Source organism: Ictalurus punctatus, chromosome 7, assembly GCF_001660625.3.
Source record: "Ictalurus punctatus breed USDA103 chromosome 7, Coco_2.0, whole genome shotgun sequence".
In the NCBI taxonomy this organism is placed as follows: domain Eukaryota; kingdom Metazoa; phylum Chordata; class Actinopteri; order Siluriformes; family Ictaluridae; genus Ictalurus; species Ictalurus punctatus.
The window spans coordinates 2336279-2351422 of record NC_030422.2 but is presented as its reverse complement, the minus strand read 5'-3'; the positions used below and the strand labels follow the sequence as shown (position 1 = coordinate 2351422).

Sequence of the window (15144 nt, the reverse complement as noted above, 5' to 3'; positions counted from 1 at the left end):
TTCTTCAGGAGGAATAAATCGGAAAGTTAACTCAGTGATTTCGCTCGATAGCCTTTAGCGCTGGCGCGTTTGATCGCACACGCATGGTGAGAGAAAAGACGAGATCTCAGACTGGCTGCCCTCTACATCATCCATAACATCTATTTTTATTTTAATGGAGATCTACCAGCACTTCCTTTGAGATCGACCGGACGTATTGGGCACCCTGATCTACCCCTTTTATTTATTACAGTATTTGGTGAAATGAACTTGACTGGTTTATATCTGTGTGAAGCTGCTTCATTCACAATAATATTATATTCTCTTTTTCTTATTTCATTATTCATTACAAGTCATCTGGACCTCCCATAGAAGTTTGTGTGACAGAAGACAAGACAGCACTCACACTCCGCCCATCTAGTTAACTTCACATCACCTCCCCACACACGCAGTAGTTTAGTCATTGTCTAGACTGCACACGTGGGTCTGCGCTACAGCTCCATTTCACACACACACACACACACACACACACAGGTTTTTATCACACATTACTTCTCCCTGCTGATCCACATCCCCAATAATCACACTACACACACCAGATAAGTTTAAAACAGAACATCTTTATTGACGTGTCTGTATATTTGTATAGTCTGTCTTTGTTTGTGCTGTAGATTGTCCGCGTCCGTCTTCCGGGTCCAGTCCGCCGAGACTACAGCAAGAGGGAGGAGATAAACTCCTGTCCTATTTCTGCACCAGTGTTTATGTGTCTGGGGGAAAAGGGGGACTTTTATTGAAATGAACATGAGGAAGGTGGTTAATATGTGTATATGTTCACATTATGATCATATTATATGTTCATATCTATATGTTTATGATGATGTATACTTATCTTTATGTGTGAGGTTGTTGTGTTCATACTTACCTGATATTTATTGTTTATAATGGTTCATGCCGAATGGGCGGAGCTTCAGCTTTATAAGCGGGCCGCTTCCCTACATGCGGCGGCTGATGGAAAGTCCGATTCATTTCCACGAACCGGTTCTTTCGGACAGTTTGTTTCAATGAACCGGTTCATCGGTTCCTTTACTTCATCAGACAATGGCGTCACTACATATATCTTTTCCAACAACTCAGTATCATGTTGCATCAATGAAACCTTCAGATAAAGTCATGTGTGTGAACGCATATTGCTGATTATTGCCTTTTATTCACTTAAGTTAATGGTGTTTGTGGTCATTAACCATTAGTATTTCCAAAAAAACACACAAATTAAAAACAAATGTAAAATGTACATTTTCAAAGACATAGAATTTAATAATGCGTAGACTTTTCTAAAATGAATCATACCCAGAAGATGGCACTGTCGTAATCTTTTGACAAGTGCGTAAAGGTAATAAAATGACCCCTTTATACAGAAAACACATGAATGCATTTTTGTTGTTGTTTGTTTTGTTTTTAAATTTGCAATATCTTACAGTAGACTTTATTCACAGTCTGTGTGATGCAGGATTGATAAAATATTTCCTCATCTGAAATTTTTCATGCTCTCTGTTTAGCTTTAGCCACTTTTTAAACGTAATATTAATGAGAAACAGAGCTGATGATTTCTACTGCAATGCAGGTATTTTTCTTGTAGAGTACAACAATAATGATGCATGAGAATGAATATATGCATTGTTTCATAGGACGTCATCACTTGTAAAGCAACTGGAGGTTAATCAGTGAATAACGCCCCTTAATAAAATACAGCTGCTTTGTATACATGTATATTTTAATGCAGGATATCATTTGTGTGACCTAAAAGTACAACTGTAATTGCTGAAATGCTTACAAATTTAAACCAAAGAAAAAAAAAATAAATTAAAATACCAAGTAAATAAATTGAGAGATTGCACTGTACTGAGCACCTCTAACTTTACATATACTGATACTGCTTATGTCCACATGGATGGAGATGAGTACAAACGTTTGCTGGAGATAAAACTGTACACTCTATGCACATGACTTTTCTAACAGGCTTGTTACAGTGCAATAAAAATACATTAAAACGATAGTTTCTGGAAGACGTGTGACATTACAGACACATTTGGTGCACACAGTTTAGGACTTGTGATAGATATTCATCTTGTTGTGGTTTGTGATATCTGCATGCATTTATTTAAAGTGTTGCTTAATACAATGAAACCATGAAGTGATATTTGTTATGATGAAATGATACATGATCTTTTTAACTGTAGGCTGGAGATTGTGGTTGTACCGTGTGGTGGAAAATACATCAGTGTATCTCTGTATGTGATCATAACGACTTAGAGTTCTGGTGGTGTGAACTGCACACAGATGACATGATGAAGCCCCTCACATGAGTGAAAAAACATTTTCAAGAATAAAAGTTCAGTCACATTGACTTATTACTCTTACTATTACTACTAAATCCTTTTGCTTTACAACCAGTCCTAATAGTGGCACAAGTAATCAATAAAATACACCCTGTAAATACATCTTAATGCTGTCCATACACACGTTCTTAATCCCCCCCACACACATTTTAAACCAAATAAGTGCAAAGAACCTGTAAAAAACAACCTCACTCCGATTTTACTGTCACTGCACACATGATGAACTTCTCTCTCTCTTCTCTCTCGTCTGTTCAGTTGTGTATTCACTCCTCCAGCACCTGTAAATGAACATTTACAGCTGTTTTAGATTTTAGTTCCTGAAATGGTTAAACTTTGGTGTTTTAAGCCAACAGCAAATCATTAAGGAACATTTAAAAGGCAATGCAAATTTATATTTCAGTATATACAGTAATTATTAAATATAAAGCAGTAAATAGTGATGGCTTATTTAAGGAGAAACTGTCATGTATGTTTTTACACTGCAATATTTGCACTTCTTATAGGAGTGTCAGTGTACTATACGAGGAGGAAATTACATGAAAATGCATCAAAGATGTGATTTTAAACCACTTTATCTTTTATTAATAGAAATGTTACTAGGGTATTTTGCAAAAAATTGGATTGGAAGTAGAGTCAACAATTGATGATTGTTTGATGTCGTCTTGAACAAGAGACACGGGCTTGTTTAATCCACACACTGTATTCCACAGTAACTAATGATACATCAGCAAAAACGAGTCTTTGTGAATGTAAAATTATAGGGCCAGGTAGTGGTGGGAGATATATACATATAGTACAAATAAAAAGTGTATTAAACCCAGTTTCTACTGTGAAAAACTGTGAAGGCAGCTGATTTATTTGTCATAATATGCATTATACGTTCAGCTGTGGGATCTGGTTGCCATAGGGTTGTTTATTTTTTTTTCTATAGACTGAGGTTTATTTGTTTTCCTAAATTTGTTTAGAAGTTTTCTTTAAAAGTAAAGATCAAGCCCAGGAAATGAAAGTACTAGAGGACTCTCACTTTGTGTACTGAGTGTTTGAGCTGTGAGAGGAACCAGAATGCACAGCTCTATTTTCTACTGCTAAGAGCTATAGAGCATTTCTACAGTTGACTCACTTCCGCTGTGATTACATCATGATACCCAGCAGCTGGTAAGGCTTGCAGCAACAGGAAGAGAGGACACTGGAGCTGCTTTTTGACATTATTTGCTTTTAGAATTGCTTTAGGTGTAGTAATTTAGAAAGTTGTTAACAATCTAACTGAGGCTGTAGCATTTATATTACACTATTTATATTTATAACTGTTTATAACTCCAACTGAACTCCTACTGAGCAAGGCACAAAACTTGAACTAGGTTTTCTATACAATTCTAAGATCTCTCCAAGTATTTCTATCTCAATTTGAGATTTGAAAATAGAACAGATTTTGTCTTACCTATGTGTTCTGCTTCAGCTGTGAATAAATAGTTTCATACTCTACACTGGCCTTCACTAGATGTAAACAAGAAACGCTGAATTAATGTCATTAATGCCATCTCAACTGTTAAATACACATGAACTATATGAATTGGTTATTAAATCAGAAAACAATAAAAAGTAATGTACATGCAGATTTATATAAATATGTACAGATAGCTTTACCTTGATTTTTCTTTGCTTTTTTCTGTGGCTTGATTTCAAGCTCAGTGTAAATCACATCTCTGGGTCCAGCATCATCATCTGCAGTCACGGTGAACAGAACAAAACAAACACAGATAACATTTTAATCTGAATCAACCTTTGTAAAAAAAAAGAAAAAAAAGAAAAAAGAAACGAAAAAGAAAAAGAGATCAGTGTGGAGAATTACAGGTGCATGATGGGATGTAACTGAACACAGTTTTAAATGTGGAGCTTATCGTCACTTCTCCTTGTTATGGGTTTGAACAACATGTTCAATTATTATTTTTTATTTTTAAACTTGAAAAATTTTGTATGCACATTTACTGATGCTTAGTGTGTGTGTGTGTGTATATATATATATATATACACACACGCACACACACACACACACACACACACACACACACACACACACACACACAATGGCACATGTCAGGGGTGGGATATATTAGTCAGGAAGTGAACAATCAGTCCTTGAAGTTGATGTGATGGAGGCGACTTTGACAAGGGCCAAATTGTTATAGCTAGACGACTGGATCAGAGCATCTCCATAATGCAGTGGGTAGTATCTACCAAAAGTGGTCTAAGGAAGGACAACCAGTGAACCGACGACAGCATCATGGGCACCCAAAGCTCACTGATGCATGTGGGGAGCAAAGGCCAGCCTGCCTATTCTAATCCCATAGAGGAGCTACTGTAGCACAAACTACTGCTGTAAATGTTAATGCTGGCTATGTTAGAAAGGTGTCAGAAAACACAGTGCATCGCAGATTGCTGTGTATAGGGCTGTATAACAGCAGACCAGTCAGAGTGTCATGGAAGAAGGTGGCCTTGTGTGATGAAGCACTTTTTCTTTTACATCATGTGGACGGCCAGGTGCGTGTGCATCGCTTATCTGCGGAGGAGATGGCACCAGGATGCACTATGGGAAGAGCGCAAGCCAGTGGAGGAAGTGTGATGCTCTGGGCAATGTTCTGATGAGAAACCTTGGGTCCTAGCTTTCATGTGGATGTTATGTTGACACATACCACCTACTGAAACATTGTCGCAGACCAAGTACACCTTAATGGCAACGGTATTCCCTAACGTGGCCTCTTTAGGGAAATAAAATAACACAAAAAATAACCGTTATTTCTAATCTTTTCAGTCAAATACTGTGCTGCAAACATCAATGTTAGATTTATCTTGTCAGCACTGGCAAGTGACCATGGTATAACCGCACATCGAGTAGTTCTTTGCCTCCACGTAGTGTATTAAAATCGTGTAATGTACACCTAGCCAAGGATTATCCCTTGCACATGTGGTATTATGTAGAATATATTATATAATAAACAGGTTTTAGTAGTTCCTTTCTTTCTGAGGTTTATAGTGGAACTGACACCTAAAATGGGAGGTGCATGCAGATTTTTAGTATAGCAGATGATTGAATGTACTGTAGACTGTAAATATTTTTTATATATAAAATGTGAAGTTGCAGTATAAAAATACTCCACCTTTATTCTTGTATGACTCCTTTTTCTTCATGACCTGTGCATAAACGGCCCCACTGAGTTCAGCTGCAGCTTCACCTAATCACAGTGCAATGTGATCGTCACTACAGGAGATGTATTTACTGTATGGTGTTAATCTGAGATTTATTCCTTCTAGTGTAAGTGGAAATATTTGACATGAAATAAAGAAATCTCTCTCACTTTTACTTGCGTTCTCCACAGTGTCATAAATGTGCACATCTACAGAAAGGAGTGCAAATAAAGAATAAACAGGAGAAATTTTCAGACAATTCTGAAAACAATTCCACTGAAATGAACATTGTTAAATTAGCTTGTTAGTAAGAACACAATCTTATATTGAATTACTATATACATAAGGAAAGTATTAATTATGTGACACGTTGTCTGACCGGTCTGAAGTGGAGCGTGTCCTGACTGAGAATCCTCAGCTCCTGACTGACTCGGGTTCTGGCCTGGTGTCTGATTGCTGTTCTGCTGTATGTCTCTGTCCTTTCCTGTATGAGAAATTCTTCATTTGCTCAATTTATAAATCATACAAACTTTATTTTAGAGAACGCTTATACGTTATATATACACGTGTATAGCTAAAATGTACCAGTAAATAAAGAGAAATTACAAGCTATTAAATTATGTGTAAGCAACAATTTGTCTCATTTATCAAGCTGGATATGAACACATTTATTTGTAAATCATTCACAGGAGCATTTACATACATAATGTGTTATTCATGAATATCCAGTGAGTTTGGAAAACAATAGTGTATCCTATAAGAGCTCTTGAGTGTGGGCTAATTCACTTCTAAGGAGAATCACTAATGTGAACCAATTAGGAGAAGAATAATGGTGCCCCATATTGCAACACATTGTGGTGGTCACTAAATGTAAATCTGCTGTGTCATAAATGCACTTGATGCAATTTACAGCTGATTGGAATTCATCAACATACACGAGTATGAAGAAAATCAGTGATACTAAAACTTGTGTAAATCTAGTGAGAATTATTTTTTGTTTAGTTTGGCCTATGAAAACATTTAGACACAAGTTGATAATGATTAATAAACGAGGACCAAATTATGTAATTGCAAGTACAATGTGTAATAATTAGTATTCTATTCATATTTTTTATTACCTTGTAACTATTTCTTATTTAATAGAAGCTATGTACAGTGGTTGTGTTAAATCATGTGTAATGAGAGTAATTATTAAAAAAGTAGTAGATACAGTGGGGGAAATAAGTATTGAACGTGTCAACATTTTTGTTCAGTAAATATATTTCCAATGAGGCTATTCACGTTAAATTTTCAACAGACATAAGTATTAACTCAAGAAATCCAGAAATATAAAGAATTCACATTAAAGTCCATAAATGAAGTTATGTGTAATAAAGTGGAATAACATAGGAAAATAGTATTGAACACACTAACTGAAATGTATTTAATACTTAGTGGAGAAGCCTTCGTTTGTAAAGCAGCTTCAAGCTGCTTCCTGTATGAAGAAATTAATCGGCCAAAGTATTCAGGTGTGATTTTGGCCCGTTCTTCTAAACATAAATAAACACTGTAAATACCAGTCATATACCATTTTGTTAACATGTTTGTTATTTCCATGTTCGTGTAGCTTATACTATTTCATGTTTTGTACACCATGCTTTGTAGAAGTACTGATTATATTATAAGCAATTTAGTGAAAACTAGTTATCAGACCTTTGTTGGATTTGTGCCACCAACGCAGGATCAGTAAAAGGATGATGAACAGAAAGGCCAAACTCAGTCCCACAGACACAAATACTATAACAGTATTGTATGTTGAACCTGAGACGGAGGAAAGAAAAAGACACAAATGATAAAAAACCTGCTGTCACTAATAATAGCCCAATTTCTAATTCTCCATTTCTGTCCAAACTGTTTTAAAGAGTGTTTACCAGCAATCTCTCTGAGCCTTTCTAATCAGATCCACATTCCCTACTGAGACTGCTCTTCAAGGAGTCACTCATAATCTACTCCTTTCTGCTGATGCTTTTCCTCCATCAGTATTTCTAGCTTGGTTCATGTTTCCTTTTTTCTCCTGCCCCTGACACACAAGGTATCCCTCAGTGATCAATCCTTGGCCCCCTCCTTTTAACTACAGGTACAGTATATGCATCCACTTGCTCAGATCATTCAAAAACATCTGAGTTTCCACTGTTAAGCAGATAACACTGATTTATCTGATCATGAGCTATGTCTTCCGCATCATTAACTGTATACATTCATGATCTAGAATAATGGATGGACTCCAACGTTCTTAAATTGAACTCTGATAAAACAGACATTTTATTTGCACCCAAAACTCCTTCGTTTTAACATTCCAGATATTCAGTAGATATTGATGGCATTAACGTTAAACCTTCTACAAATGTAAAAAAATATTTATCATTTTTGAAAACACAGTTTCATTTGAACTCTGCATTAGGTCACTCACAACAATCTCTTTATGAGCTCTGCATGACCCTTACTTAGTTTGAAAGATGTGGAATTTTTGCTGCATGAGTTTCACAGTTAGACTTTTGAAGATCTCTTCATTCTCATTTCTGGTATAACTCCTAATCGACTACAACATGTTTGAAAATATGTTTGCTATAGTTTTTACTCATACCAAACACACATTAAATGTGTACACTATCATGAACACTGGTTACCCATCTCACAGAGAATCAAACACACTCTTAATTCTCACACAGTACATGACCTCGCTGTAACACTCTACACCCTGGAGTCTTAGATCCACCAGTACTGATCTACAAGTGGTTCCTAACGAGCAGACTGACAAGAATGGGCAGAATATTGAATGCCATAATCCACCACCAGGCCTTTAACTGCACGTCCATGAACTCAAAACACATGCTTTGTACCAACAGTTTTCCATTTTTTTTCTTCCTGCTAGTCATTTTCCTACTGTTTTTTTTTTACAGTCAGTTTGAGTGATAGGTGCTACAGAAATTGAATGTATTTGTGTTCTCATTCTTCCACTTATTATTATTATTAGTAGTAGTAGTAGTAGTAGCAGTAGTCACAGTCTCTCCTTTGAACACATGTTTATCAGGCTTTATGGTCACCACAGATATAGGAATCTCTACAGAAACATTTTTAACATCCCAGATACAAACACACTTCAATAATATACAGTTCATCTTCTATTAACTGCTATATACCTAAGTGATTAGTGATGATGCCGTTTATACGTATTATATACGTGTATTGTATACAAATTGGGCCCAAAGTGTCAATATTTTGTGTTGTCCAGCACAGTCTTAACCCTCTTGGGCATGGAGTTCACCAGAGCTTCACAGGTTGCCACTGGAGTCCTCTTCCACTCCTCCATGACGACATCACGGAGCTGGTGGATGTTAGAGACCTTGTGCTCCTCCACCTTCTGTTTGAGGATGCCCCACAGATGCTCAATAGGGGTTAGGTCTGGAGACATGCTTGGCCAGTCAATCACCTTCACCCTCAGCTTCTTTAGCAAGGCAGTGGTCGTCTTGGAGGTGTGTTTGGGGTCGTTATCATGCTGGAATACTGCATACTGATCATGCTCTGCTTCAGTATGTCACAGTACATGTTGGCATTTATGGTTCCCTCAATGAACTGTAGCTCCCCAGTGCCGGCAGCACTCATGCAGCCCCAGACCATGACACTACCACCACCATGCTTGACTGTAGGAGAGACACACTTGTCTTTGTACTCCTCACCTGGTTGCCCCACACACGCTTGACACCATCTGAACTAAATAAGTTTATCTTGGTCTCATCAGACCACAGGACATGGTTCCAGTAATCCATGTCCTTAGTCTGCTTGTCTTCAGCAAACTGTTTGTGGACTTTCTTGTGCATCATCTTTAGAAGAGGCTTCCTTCTGGGACGACAGCCATGCAGACCAATTTGATGCAGTGTGCGGTGTATGGTATGAGCACTGACAGGCTGAACTCCCACCCCTTCAACCTCTGCAGCAATGCTGGCAGCACTCATACATCTATTTCCCAAAGACAACCTCTGGATATGACGCTGAGCACGTGCACTCAACTTCTTTGGTCGACCATGGTGAGGCCTGTTCTGAGTGGAACCTGTCCTGTTAAACCGTAGTATAGTCTTGGCCACCGTGCTGCAGCTCAGTGTCAGGGTCTTGGCAATCTTCTTATAGCCTAGGCCATCTTTATGTAGAGCAACAGTTCTTTTTTTTCAGATCCTCAGAGAGTTCTTTTCCATGAGGTGCCATGTTGAACTTCCAGTGACCAGTATGAGGGAGTGTGAGAGCGATGACACCAAATTTAACACACCTGCTCCCCAATCACACCTGAGACCTTGTAACACTAACAAGTCACATGACACCGGGGAGGGAAAATGGCTAATTGGGCCCGATTTGGACATTTTCACTTAGGGGTGTAGTCACTTTTGTTGCCAGCGGTTTAGACATTAATGGTTGTGTGTTGAGTTATTTTGAGGGAACAGAAAATTTACACTGTTACACAAGCTGTACACTCACTACTTTACATTGTAGCAAAGTGTCATTTCTTCAGTGTTGGCACATGAAAAGATATAATTAAATACTTACAAAAATGTGAGGGGTGTACTCACTTTTGTGAGATAGTGTATTTTGCCATTAGCATTATTTATTATTAGATAAACCTGTGCACCTCTAATCTACACCAGTACTGAGTGCTGAGGTGAACCTGAGGTTAATGAGTACTGAGGAGATGATCACACTCACCTGATACAGTCAGTGCAACAGCATCACTGGTGTGTGAGGAGTGTGAGCCTCCTCTCTCTCTTCCTCTACAGGTGTATTTACCTGCATGAGATGTTTCAGCACTACTGATTCTGTACTCCTATTCACTACTGACACCAGAACCATCTTTATTCCAGCTGTAGATCCAGTCAGAGTCCTCTTCATCCTGTATGTCACATCTGAGAGTGACAGTCTCTCCTCTGTACACCTGTTCATCAGGATTTATGGACACCACAGGTTTTGGGAGCGCTGTACAAAGATAGTAAAATATTTCCTGAAATAATTAGTATACTTTTGATTGATTGGTTTTCATGAGTGTAGAGAGTTTAGGAGATTTTGGAAAAGAATGTAACATTACACATGTAAGTCTGAAAAATATTTTGGACAAGTTAAAACCACTTGCACCAAAAAGTCCAGCGTCTTCAACAGATCCTGATTCTAATCATTCGGTATTGTGATAGATGTATTTATAGTAAAGCATTATTCAGATTTGTTTAATAAAATGAACAGAAGTTTGAGATTTTTCATATGAATAATTGTTGTTTTTTTAATCCATTTATTTGACATCACATTTTATTCTGTATAATTCCATGTTTTGGTCATTGGTAAGGAAGCAGGGTGGAGCAAAAGAAAAAAAATCCTACAATTACTCGAGATCCTGATGTGATCTGGCTCCAGGTCTCTTATGTATGATTTCCAAAGTGATTAGTCAGCACTTATAGAGATGAAGCAGGTGATTTATTTACAGTGTAGCTTTAAGGCCTCTGGTATCAGACACACACTGTACATTCTTTCTATATTGATCATAATTTAATATTCTGTAGTGAGTGTTTCAGCACTAATGTCTGTGTTTCAGTTACAGTTATAAACACCATCATGAGTCTGATTAACATGAGTGCTGTGTAATTATAATTTCCATCTTTCTACTACCATGAGATTTATTATCCCTACATAACACTGATATCTGATAGTCTGTATCTCTTATAACAGAGATTCTCTTCCTGATGAACACACACTCAGCGGTACTTTAACTTTTGCTCTACTGTTCATGAATGACAGGCTTTATAAATATCTAAAATATAATAAGAAATAACTTAAAACATGCAGTGAGAGAGTAGAAAGCATGACGTACCTCTAACTGTAACTGTAACTGGATCACTGAGCTCTGAGTCGTAGTTTCCTCTGCGTGCTTTACACTGATACACTGTTCCTCCTGCATTAGAGACTGTATCATGGAGTGTGTTGGTGTCTTCAGCTACTTGGACTCGATCTTTGTACCAGAGAAAAGTCCATCCATTAGACAGCAGATTACAGTTCAGAGTAACTCTGTCTCCAGTGTAGACGGAGCTCTGAGGATTCACTCTCACAGTCGGTTTGGGTTTTTCTGTTGATATGAAATGATGATGATATTAAAGTTTTCCTCTTTACAACATCAACAAGAGTTTTATCATCTTAATCAGATGATTTGTGTCTAATAATGCATTTATATTCAGCATTTGTTAAACAGTTACAGTTGTGTGACTTTATCACATGGACAACATGGTCTTATAATATCTGTCAGGAACCTCGAGTCGGCACGGAAGCAGGAGCGGGGGCAGGTGTAGAGCGTGGGATCGGGGAGTTCAAGAAACGTAGTCGTAAGACAGGCAAAGGTCAAGCGATCGGACGAACAACACAAACGGGGTCAGGCAGAGAGCGTAGTCGAAACCGGAAACAGGGGTCGAGGATCACGAGAAGACTAACTAACTAGATCGGCTTGGTAACGCAGAGAAACGAGTTGACTGAACGTAGACTTCACATTGACTCTAGGTGAATGACATCCCTAAGTACTAGCGGGGTGTGTGTGTGTGTGTGTGTGTGTGTGTGTGTGTGTGTGTGTGTGTGTGATTGGTGCCAGGTGTGTCTGATCAGAACTCCGGAGATGGTGAGCGCATGCGCGCATGAGAAGTGAGTGTTGCATCTTGGGAAATTAAGTTCTGATCTGACTGAGCTGTGACAATATCATTACACTGTATATATACTGTACATGGAATTAATTGAATACATTTTTTCATAACTGAACAAACACACTGAAGATTAAAAGTTTTTTTTTTATTTCAAAATGCACTTTATGAGTGGTGCATAAATACACACTATTAATGAATTCACCTTCATCAGTGTGTTCACTATTATGAATGTTGAACACAGTGAATGTACAACTACACCATTCATCATTACTAGACACAGGATAAGTAACTAAACGTTGTTTTTTTTCTGGATCTGTGACATTTTAAATAAATCTTGTGACTTTAATCCACACTGCATGTAGTGATGTGATGCTGAAGTTAATAAATATTGGTGTGGGGAAGAGATTAACACACACACACACACACACACACACACACACACACCTGACACAGTGAGTGTAACAGTGTTGCTGGTCTCTGAGGTCTGAGAGTCGCTTCTTCTCCGTCCGCTGCAGGTGTATTTAGCACTGAGAGACTCTACAGGAGTGAATGAATATTTCCTGCTCTCAGTGTAGGAGGATATTTGGACACCATCTTTATTCCAGTTGTACATCCACTCAGTGTCTGCATGTCCTCGTATTTCACATGTGAAAGTGACTTCCTGTCCACTGAATATCTGTCCATCAGGCTGCAGAGTCAGAACGGCTTTTGGTCTCTCTGTACAGTTACAACAAATACATCAAACCAGTCAAACACACCCTTCTCTGACCATCTGATATTTAATCAGTGTGTTTTGTAATGATTATGTGCATCAGTGCATGTTACAGGAGTGTAAGATCAGACATGTACCTATCACTGAGAGAGTCACTTCATTACTCCATGTCATTGACCATCCATCAATAGACCCGTAACATCTGTATCTGTGACTCTGATATACTTTTATAGTGTAGTAATTTTCAGCAGAACTGTGACTATAACCACCATCTTTGTTCCAGTGGTACGGTCCATTTCCTCCTGAAATCCTACATGTGAGTGTAACCGTCTCTCGTCTGAATATTTGAGGTGAATTCGGCTCCACAGACAGAACTGGTTTAATCACTGCTGGAAAAGTCAAAAAGCAAACACACACTGTCAATGTAAACAACTTAAATTCTGCATGACAATGTACAATGTAAAAAAAAATCCTACAATTACTCGAGATCCTGATGTGATCTGGCTCCAGGTCTCTTATGTATGATTTCCAAAGTGATTAGTCAGCACTTATAGAGACGAAGCAGGTGATTTCTTTACAGTGTAGCTTTAAGGCCTCTGGTATCAGACACACACTGTACATTCTTTCTATATTGATCATAATTTAATATTCTGTAGTGAGTGTTTCAGCACTAATGTCTGTGTTTCAGTTACAGTTATAAACACCATTATGAGTCTGATTAACATGGAATTAATTTAATAAACTGTTCATAACTGAACAAACACACTGAAGTTGTAATGAATTCATCTTCATCAATGTGTTCACTATTATGAATGTTGAACACAGTGAATGTACAACTACACCATTAATCATTACTAGACACAGGATAAGTAACTAAACGTTGTTGTTTTTTTCAGAATCTGTGACATTTTAAATAAATCGTGTGACTTTAATCCACACTGTATGTAGTGATGTGATGCTGATGTTAATAAATATTGGTGTGAGGAAGAGATTAACACACACACACACACACACACACACACACACACACACACACACCTGACACAGTGAGTGTAACAGTGTTGCTGATATTTAATCAGTGTGTTTTGTAATGATTATGTGCATCAGTGCATGTTACAGGAGTGTAAGATCAGACATGTACCTATCACTGAGAGAGTCACTTCATTACTCCATGGCGTTGACCGTCCATCAATAGACCCGTAACATCTGTATCTGTGACTCTGATCTACTTTTATAGTGTAGTAATTTTCAGCAGAACCGTGACTATAAACACCATCTTTGTTCCAGTAGTACAGTTCACTCCATCCTGAAATACTACATGTGAGTGTAACCGTCTCTCATCTGAATATTTGAGGTGAATTCGGCTCCACAGACAGAACTGGTTTAAACACTGCTGGAAAAGTCAAAAAGCAAACACACACTGTCAATGTAAACAACTTAAATTCTGCATGACAATGTACAAACAATCTTCTCCACCTTAATACAAATCCAACATGTACACAACATAGGCAATAAAATATGCATAAATCACCTTGAGCTTGTCCGACTCGGATAAGTGAAATAAGCACTAAAAAGGGAAGAGGAACAGAGAATATGATGTAACGCTGACTTGTTTCTTTTCTTTAAGAAGACAAATGAGAACAATGTCATATACTGCAACAAAATCTGTATTTAGTTTCACTTCAGCTGTAAGAAATGCAGTATATCGACCTGTTTCAGTAATGAATGGAGTTTAGAAAAAGCTATTTTCACTCAGGTCACTATGCTGCTCATTACTGTCTCATGTTTAATGTCACGTCTCGTGACGTAAGGGAGATAGGGACGGATGCAAGTGCAGTAGGAACAGTTTTATTTAATGAGAAACACAGGCAGGTAAATCCAAAACGTGATCCAAAACATGCAAGAGGTCAGGCGATCGGAAAACAGGCCTACACGGGGCAAGGCAGGAAACTATGTCGTGGTCACCGAAAACAGGTCGAGATACAAAACATGACACATAAACTATGACTATGAACTGGGAGCGGAGAAACCAGCGTGAACTACACATGAAGACTGACTGACTGACTGACTGACTGACTTAATCTAATCTAATCTAATCTAACCTAACATTCCGCGCTGTGTGCTGGGAGGCGCGCGGTATATATACACAAACATACTCAGCCTCGTAATGTCTGACGGC

The 15144-nt window shown here is 38.0% G+C and overlaps 1 pseudogene; it reads right to left on the bottom strand.

Moving 5' to 3' along the window:
* Positions 1-1879: 1879 nt before the first annotated feature.
* Positions 1880-15074, bottom strand: LOC128633000 (carcinoembryonic antigen-related cell adhesion molecule 5-like; annotated as a pseudogene).
* Between the last annotated feature and the right edge of the window lie 70 nt (positions 15075-15144).